Source organism: Babylonia areolata, chromosome 21, assembly GCF_041734735.1.
Source record: "Babylonia areolata isolate BAREFJ2019XMU chromosome 21, ASM4173473v1, whole genome shotgun sequence".
NCBI classification, from domain to species: Eukaryota; Metazoa; Mollusca; class Gastropoda; order Neogastropoda; family Buccinidae; genus Babylonia; species Babylonia areolata.
Window position 1 is genome coordinate 47,461,967 of NC_134896.1, and position 9,817 is coordinate 47,471,783.

Sequence of the window (9,817 nt, forward strand, 5' to 3'; positions counted from 1 at the left end):
GCAGCTCATTTAGATTCCCCCATACACGGCCACACCCGGGTTCGTCCGTCACAGTTCCAGCGTCGGCAGTCCGCAGGGAACCATCGATGTCTGGTCGCCAGGAGGCCACGCACCAGAGGAGACCCTGCACTGCTGCTGAGTCACTTCGGTGGTGTTCAGTGGTGCCTGTTCTCATTCAACGTACTTAGGACACCACCTACTCAGCACCCTACTAACGACAATAATGGCTTAGTCGTGGAGCCAGACCTAGTGAGCGTCCCTCCCAGAGTGGAGACCGCCACCACGTCCTTCAAGCAACAGCCCCCCATGAATCTGCCGACACTGCACACATTGACAGGACTCACCCCAAGCACGAAAGTGGAGGTTAAAAAAAATGAAAGTTTATCTATTTACATATTCACATATTACTTATTTGATCAAGGTTTTCTCTTCGTTTTTTTTACACCAGCGCAAGAGCTGCAGAAACCAAACAGGCCGAAAGCAACGTCTGAATCAAGCAGTCTGCTGAAAATAATCAGCATCGGGCAAGGAAATGAATTGTGGCTGAAGGAGGACATAGGGGAGAAGGAATGAGAATTATGGAATTTGACAATCGATTTTATAATGCGATTGGCGTGTTATCTTTTTCGTGCCATCGTTTAATTTGTCATAAGCGTGGGTGAAAGATTGCATCTAAAGAACCGTAATCTGCGGGTTTTTTAAATTTTTTTTATTTATTATTTGTTTGTGTTGTTTTTTGCGCTGAAGCGAATGTTTGAGGATCTGCAATTTTGCGGACTATTAATATGGCCTCTTCTGTAAGGACATTAATCGAAAACCTTACGGAATTATCAGAAAGCGTGTAGCTTCGAGATGTTCACGAAACCTTACTAGATTTTCGTTTCTCTGTTTTTGATTTAGCTAAAAAAGATTAAAAGTCCTATCGATCTCTGAAATTTCATTTCCGCTCTCTCTCTCTGTCTCTGTCTCTCTCTCTCGCTCGCTCTCTCTCCTGCAAGAGTGTGTATGTATGCTTGTGTGTGCTTGTGTGTGTGTGTGTGTGTGTGTGTGTGTGTGTGTGTGTGTGTGCGTGCGTGTGTGCGTGTGTGTGTGTGTGTGTGTGTGTGTGTGTGTGTGTGTGTGTGTGTGGATATGCGTGCATGCATGTTTGCGTGTGTCGAGCTGTCCCTTATGCCACAAGACCATTACGTCACAGGTCCTTTGTGCTACAGGTTTATTCAAACCACAGGTCTGTTGTGCTACAGGTCTATTCAAACCACGTATCTGTTGTGCTACAGGTCTATCATACCACAGGTCTGTTGTGCTACAGGTCTATCATACCACAAGTCTGTTTTGCTACAGGTCTATCAAACCACAGGTCTGTTGTGCTACAGGTCTATCATACCACAGGTCTGTTGTGCTACAGGTCTATCATACCACAGGTCTGTTGTGCTATAGGTCTATCAAACCACAGGTCTGTTGTGCTACAGGTCTATCATACCACAGGTCTGTTGTGCTACAGGTCTATCATACCACAAGTCTGTTGTGCTACAGGTCTATCAAACCACAGGTCTGTTGTGCTACAGGTCTATCATACCACAGGTCTGTTGTGTTACAGGTCTATCATACCACAAGTCTGTTGTGCTACAGGTCTATCAAACCACAAGCCTGTTGTGCTACAGGTCTATCATGCCACAGGTCTGTGGTGCTACAGGTCTATTCAAACCACAAGTCTGTTGTGCTACAGGTCTATTTAAACCACAGGTCCGTTGTGCTACAGGCGTGCTACAGGTCTATTTAAACCACAGGTCTGTTGTGCTACAGGTCTATTTAAAGCACAAGTCTGTTGTGCTACAGGTCTATTTAAACCACAAGTCTGTTGTGCTACGGGTCTATTTAAACCACAGGTCCGTTGTGCTACAGGCGTGCTACAGGTCTATTTAAACCACAAGTCTGTTGTGCTACAGGTCTATTTAAACTACAGGTCCGTTGTGCTACACGTCTACTAATGCAGAGTACTGAAAAACAATTGCACGACCTTTTCATTTATGGATAGTCCTCTCATTCTTTCCATTGCATGAGCAGGGTGTAAGTGCTTTTTAAATAACAATATTAATAATATGTTAATAATGATAATAATACTAGTAGTATTAGTATTAGTAGTAGTAGTAGTAGTAGTAGTAGTAGTAGGAGGAGGAGGAGGAGGAGGAGGAGGAAGAGTAGGAGTAGTATCATTATTGATGATGATCATGATGATGATGATGATGTATGATGATAAAAGATACAACTTAAATGTCCTTAAAACATTGAAAGGTGTCTTTTGGTTGCATGTAGAACGTAAAACATTAACATTCGTTAAAAATACATATGCATCATAAGAAATATCAGATTGAACTGACTCCATTCCTTTACTTCATTTCTCTTCTACCACCCAACAAACCAGCCATGTAATAAGAAAAAAAAAATATATATATAGAAATGAATATAATAAGAAACAATAAAACAATACAAATTACTCATAAAACTTAGAACACTCACAAGCAACAAACAAAGGTAGGAATGCACACTTCATGTACATGAACCATCACAAGCATTCGATATTTAAATGCCGAAATCAAAGCTACATGCAATCGAAAAAAAAAAAAAAAAAAAAAAAAAAAAAATCTCTGTGTGTGTGTGTGTGTGTGTGTGTGTGTGTGTGTGTGTGTGTGTGTGTGTGTGTGTGTGTGTGTGTGTGTGTGTGTGTGTGTACCAAAATAAAAAAACAAAATACAAACACAGGTTAGAAAACAACAATGAAACAACTTGTTTCTGTTGCATTTATCAGACATTTCAACTTCGTCCAAACATTTCACACCCATTTCTCCACGGAAAGCACACTCCGTGACTCTCCCTCACCCCCCTCCCCCCTCCACCCCAACCCCCCCCCCCCTCCCCTCTCTCTGATTGTGAATGCTGCAGATTGTGTTGATCATGTTGTTCATGATCACGAACCATTTTCTCCACAAGGATGTGTTGCTGGGAGAAGCCCCTAGAGCAGCTGGAACCATCCTCTTTCCTCTTCCTGTCTTCTTCAGGCCACGTCAACAGCATCTGTGGAATGTCTCCGTGCCGAAAGTGTGGATTTGTTTGTGAACCGGAATCCAAATGTTTAAAACACCTGTCTTTAAGTGGAGTGATGGCCTAGAGGTAACGCGTCCGCCTAGGAAGCGAGAGGATCTGAGCGTACTGGTTCGAATCACGGGCTCAGCCACCGATTATTTTCTCCCCCTCCACTAGACCTTGAGTGGTGGTCTGGACGCTAGTCATTCGGATGAGACGATAAACCGAGGTCCCGTGTGCAGCATGCACTTAGCGCACGTAAAAGAACCCACGGCAACAAAAAAAGGTTGCTCCTGGCAAAATTCTGTAGAAAAATCCACTTCGATAGGAAAAAAAACAAACAAACAAACAAAACAAAACAAAACAAACAAACACACACACACACACACACACACACACACACACACACACACACACACACACACACACACACACACACACACACACACACAAAACTGCACGCAGGGAAAAAAAAGGGGGTGGCGCTGTAATGTAGCGACGCACTCTCCCTGGGGAGAGCAGCCGGACTTTCAGACAGAGAAATCTGTTGTGATAAAAAGAAATGCAAATACAAATAATGTTAAAAACTGAGACATCAGCAAAGTACTGTCCTCAATCATCACCATTCTTCCAACTGCTTTCTTTGTCCTTGTCCTCAATCATCACCACTCTTCCAACTGCTTTCTTTGTCCTTGTCCTCAATCAACGTCACTCATCTCACCTCTTTCTTTGTCCTTGTCCTCAATCATCACCACTCTTCCAACTGCTTTCTTTGTCCTTGTCCTCAATCATCACCACTCTTCCAACTGCTTTCTTTGTCCTTGTCCTCAATCATCACCACTCTTCCAACTGCTTTCTTTGTCCTTGTCCTCAATCAACGTCACTCCTCTCACCTCTTTCTTTGTCCATGTCCTCAATCATCACCACCTCTTCCAACTGCTTTCTTTGTCCTTGTCCTCAATCATCACCACCTCTTCCAACTGCTTTCTTTGTCCTTATCCTCAATCATAACCACCCCTCCAACTGCTTTCTTTGTCCTTGTCCTCAATCATCACCACCTTTTCCAACTGGTTTCTTTGTCCTTGTCCTCAATCATCACCACCTCTTCCAACTGCTTTCTTTGTCCTTGTCCTCAATCATCACCACCTCTTCCAACTGCTTTCTTTGTCCTTGTCCTCAATCATCACCACCTCTTCCAACTGCTTTCTTTGTCCTTGTCCTCAATCATCACCACCTCTTCCAACTGCTTTGTTCTTGTTCTCAATCATCACCACCTCTTCCAACTGCTTTCTTTGTCCTTGTCCTCAATCATCACCACCTCTTCCAACTGTTTTCTTTGTCCTTATTCTCAATCATCACCACCTCTTCCAACTGCTTTCTTTGTCCTTGTCCTCAATCAACGTCACTCCTCTCATCTCTTTCTTTGTCCATGTCCTCAATCATCACCACCTCTTCCAACTGCTTTCTTTGTCCTTGTCCTCAATCATCACCACCTCTTCCAACTGCTTTCTTTGTCCTTGTCCTCAATCAACGTCACTCCTCTCACCTCTTTCTTTGTCCATGTCCTCAATCATCACCACCTCTTCCAACTGCTTTCTTTGTCCTTGTCCTCAATCATCACCACCTCTTCCAACTGCTTTCTTTGTCCTTATCCTCAATCATAACCACCCCTCCAACTGCTTTCTTTGTCCTTGTCCTCAATCATCACCACCTTTTCCAACTGGTTTCTTTGTCCTTGTCCTCAATCATCACCACCTCTTCCAACTGCTTTCTTTGTCCTTGTCCTCAATCATCACCACCTCTTCCAACTGCTTTCTTTGTCCTTGTCCTCAATCATCACCACCTCTTCCAACTGCTTTCTTTGTCCTTGTCCTCAATCATCACCACCTCTTCCAACTGCTTTGTTCTTGTTCTCAATCATCACCACCTCTTCCAACTGCTTTCTTTGTCCTTGTCCTCAATCATCACCACCTCTTCCAACTGTTTTCTTTGTCCTTATTCTCAATCATCACCACCTCTTCCAACTGCTTTCTTTGTCCTTGTCCTCAATCAACGTCACTCCTCTCATCTCTTTCTTTGTCCATGTCCTCAATCATCACCACCTCTTCCAACTGCTTTCTTTGTCCTTGTCCTCAATCATCACCACCTCTTCCAACTGCTTTCTTTGTCCTTATCCTCAATCATAACCACCCCTCCAACTGCTTTCTTTGTCCTTGTCCTCAATCATCACCACCTCTTCCAACTGCTTTCTTTGTCCTTGTCCTCAATCATCACCACCTTTTCCAACTGGTTTCTTTGTCCTTGTCCTCAATCATCACCACCTCTTCCAACTGCTTTCTTTGTCCTTGTCCTCAATCATCACCACCTCTTCCAACTGCTTTCTTTGTCCTTGTCCTCAATCATCACCACCTCTTCCAACTGCTTTCTTTGTCCTTGTCCTCAATCATCACCACCTCTTCCAACTGCTTTGTCCTTGTCCTCAATCATCACCACCTCTTCCAACTGCTTTCTTTGTCTTTGTCGTCAATCATCACCACTCCGCCCACCGCTTTCTTTGTCCTTGTCCTCAATCATCACCACCCCTCCAACTGCTTTCTTTGTCCTTGTCCTCAATCATCACCACCTCTTCCAACTGCTTTGTCCTTGTCCTCAATCATCACCACCTCTTCCAACTGCTTTCTTTGTCCTTGTCCTCAATCATCACCACCTCTTCCAACTGCTTTCTTTGTCTTTGTCGTCAATCATCACCACCTCTTCCAACTGCTTTCTTTGTCCTTATTCTCAATCATCACCACTCTTCCAACTGCTTTCTTTGTCCTTGTCCACAATCATCACTACCTCCTCCAACTGCTTTGTTTGTCCTTGTCCTCAAACCAAACCAGAGACACCCCCCTCCATATCCACCCAGGGTGCAACCCTCTCTTCTCCCTCAATTCGTTACTTGCTGGGCAGCGGTCAAATCCATCAGTTACGGCTCCTGTGGGGAAACGTTGCACGACACTTTAATTCAGGCCGCTAATTGATTTTCTCACGCATATTAAGCAGAATGAGAGGCAGAGAGAGAGAGAGAGAGAGAGGGGACACAGAGAGAGAGGGGGGGAGAGAGAGGAGAGAGAGAGTTAAAGAAAGAGAGAGAAAGGAGAGAGAGGGGGAAGCAAGAGAGAGAGAGAGAGGGGGAGAGAGAGAGAGGGCAGGAGGGTTAAGGGATTGGGGTGTGTGAGGGACGATTGGAGGGGGGGGGGGGTGATGAGAGTGGGAGAAACGGCGTAATTGCCGTCGCTGTCGATGTTGACGTTGTGTCGTTATTGTTGTGGATGAAGAGGATTTCCTTGTGTCAGTTCGATGTCTGAACTGACTTCCCCCCTTCCTTCCTCCCATTACCGACCGAACTTATTATTAAACGAGTGCTAACCTGCATTGTTGGCATTGTCAGGTTTACCCGTGTGTGACCTGTTCACGCCTCTTTGCCTTTGGTAGATGAAGAGGGGTTGGATGATCAGGATGGTTGTGTGAAGGAGGGGGTGGGGGTGGGGGTGGTGGGGGGGGGGTAAACGAGTGTGTGTGTGTGTGTGTGTGTGTGTGTGTGTGTGTGTGTGTGTGTGTGTGTGTGTGTGTGTGTGCGTGCGTGTGTGTGTGTGTGTGTGCGTGGTGTGTGTGTGTGTGTTCGCGCGCGCGGACGTTTTTATTAATGTGTGTGTGTGTGTGTGTGTGTGTGTGTGTGTGCGTGTGTGTGTTATAACAGATGTTCGGGTGTTGTTTTTTTTTCTTATCTGCTCTTATTTCAAGTGCGTGCTTTCATATATTCTACTTATTTTATTTGTTATTTTCTAACTGAATACTTGTACGCATTCTCTTGTATGTTGAAGCCTAGTTAATCACGTGAATTGATTATCCACAACCTCATATATTTTGTTCTCTGAAACAAATATTCTAAATCCACACACACGCGAAAAAAAAAAAAAAAAATTGCACTCTACGACAGGTTGCGACGAAATCCCCAGCTGAGGAAGACTTTAGAAGCAAGACAGTTTTGTTACCAGGGATTACACGTCCTTGAGCCGAACCGATTTTATTGTCACATCCATTAATCAAGAATGTCATATTTCAATGTCTTTGGATTGCAAATTGATTGAACATAGTGGTTTGTGCTAATTTTCTTCAAGGTAAGGGGCGTGATGAACGATGAACTAATGACATGTTTCTTACTGTTTTTTTTTTTTCTTTTTTCTTCTGATGCCCACTTCCATTGACACTCGCTATGACGGATGCGACACAAAATTAATGAGCTCTTCGACCGACAGTGAGTGATCGGAGATGTAAGTCGAACACAGGTGGATCTTTTCGTTTTTTGTTGTTTCTTTTTGTTTTGAGGTGATGGACTATTACACAAAAACATTACGAGACATGGCACCGGAGAACGATATCTCAGCTGTAAGGTTTATGATCATGTACGTCAACATGTGAACACAATTCTGGACATTCACAAACTCGTCATCCGATCTATATCATGTATGGTTTGATCACTTTGGTGAATGAAGGTCTCAATTATCCAACAAAATTCTGGACATTCGCATACTCATCATCCGGTCTGTGACATGTATGGTTTGATCACTTTGGTGAATGAAGGTCTCAATTATCCAACAAAATTCTGGACATTCGCATACTCATCATCCGGTCTGTGACATGTATGGTTTGATCACTTTGGTGAATGAAGGTCTCAATTATCCAACAAAATTCTGGACATTCGCATACTCGTCATCCGATCTATAACATGTATGGTTTGATCACTTTGGTGAATGAAGGTCTCAATTATCCAACAAAATTCTGAACATTCGCATACTCGTCATCCGATCTATATCATGTATGGTTTGATCACTTTGGTGAATGAAGGTCTCAATTATCCAACAAAATTCAGGACATTCGCATACTCATCATCCGGTCTGTGACATGTATGGTTTGATCACTTTGGTGAATGAAGGTCTCATTTATCCAAATATGCAGCAAATAAAGATATGAAATGTTCTCATTAGCGAAATACATTGAATATATAAATGGCTAAAGGAAGGAAGGAAGGAGAGGGGTGCGGGTGGGGGCGGGGGGTGCAGAGGACGGGGGGGAGGGGGGGGGAGAGCGGAATTCTGTCAAACCTAGCTCTTGCCACCTGTGCTGTGGGGAAAAAGAAAGAAAACAAAACGTTCGTGCGCGCGTAACCCCCCTCCTCCTCCCCAACACACACACACACACACGCACGCACGCATGCACACACACGCACACACACACGTACACGCACACACACACACACAGACACACACACACAAATCGTATGTGGGTACGAGAGAAAACAAAAAACAACAAAATAAATAGCGACGCAAAAAACAACAACAGATCAAACAAAACAAAACAAAACAAAACAAAAAGCACACGTGTTGTGAACATCTAGATATTTCTTCCGTTAAACACCACCGGATTAAATAAGAAATGAAGTCAAACAATAAAATCATGGGTGGGGTTGAAAATCTCATTTCTTTGACAACATTACAATATGGATGCTTCTTACGAATGATACTAACTATGCTTTATCACGTCCAAAAGCCAATTTCAACATACAGGTCTCATGTTGATTTGAAAGAGGAAAGAATTGGTTGGTGACGGAAATCCAGAGGAAGAGAATTCCAGACAGAAGGTGCTTGATACTGAAAGGCCCTGCGTCTTTAAAGAGACTTTGGGAACTTGAAGGAGTAGACCTGACAGGAGGACAGAAGAAATAAGATGGGAGAGAATCTTCGAAGTGGCGGTAAGTTTTCGTTCGAGACCCATATCAGCATCATTGTATTGTATTATATTCCTCTTTTTATCACAACAGTTTTCTCTGTGTGAAATTCGGGCTGCTCTCCCCAGGGAGAGCGCGTCGCTACACTACAGCGCCACCCTTTTTTTTTCTTCTTTTTTGTATTTTTTCCTGCGTGCAGTTTTATTTGTTTTTCCAATCGAAGTGGATTTTTTCTATAGAATTTTGCCAGGAACAACCCTTTTGTTGCTGTAGGTTCTTTTACGTGCGCTATGTTCATGCTGCACACAGGACCTCGGTTAATCGTCTCATCTGAATGACTAGCGTCCAGACTACCACTCAAGATCTAGTGGAAGGGGAGAAAAATAATATCGGCGGCTGAGCCGTGATTCGAGCCATCGCGCTCAGATTCTCTCGCTTCCCAGGCGGACGCATGCGGAAAATGTCAATGTTTGTGTTGAAATAAGAACAACGACAAAACCAACAACGACAATAACAACAAAAGCAGCAGCAACAGCAGCAACAACAAAAACAGACAAGAGTCCATTAACCGATTCCTGAACACAGACCGTTAGTCAGAGCATGAACAGCAGGATCCATTATGTTCTGTTTGTCCAGCAGAATAATTCGATGTTCTGATGGGAACGGTCCAACATCACAAGATGGAACTTCGCTGCATGGCTGTTGATGCCACGGCAAAAAACGTCACTCGACCATGCTTGCTCGAAACTTTTGTTGGGGAAAATTTCGTGGAGGTAAAAGCCCACTGTTCTAAAAATAGGTGGATAGCGCATGCCTTCTTTGAGCTCCTTTGCTAACTGAAGCCAGCGGAAGTGTTCAATCAGCCATTTTGCTACTCGTGTCAGTACAGCGCGAAGCAGTAACTTTATATATGTAGCCGAACGCTCAGCTGGCTTCGATGACTACTTCACGGCAAGTTTTCACTTA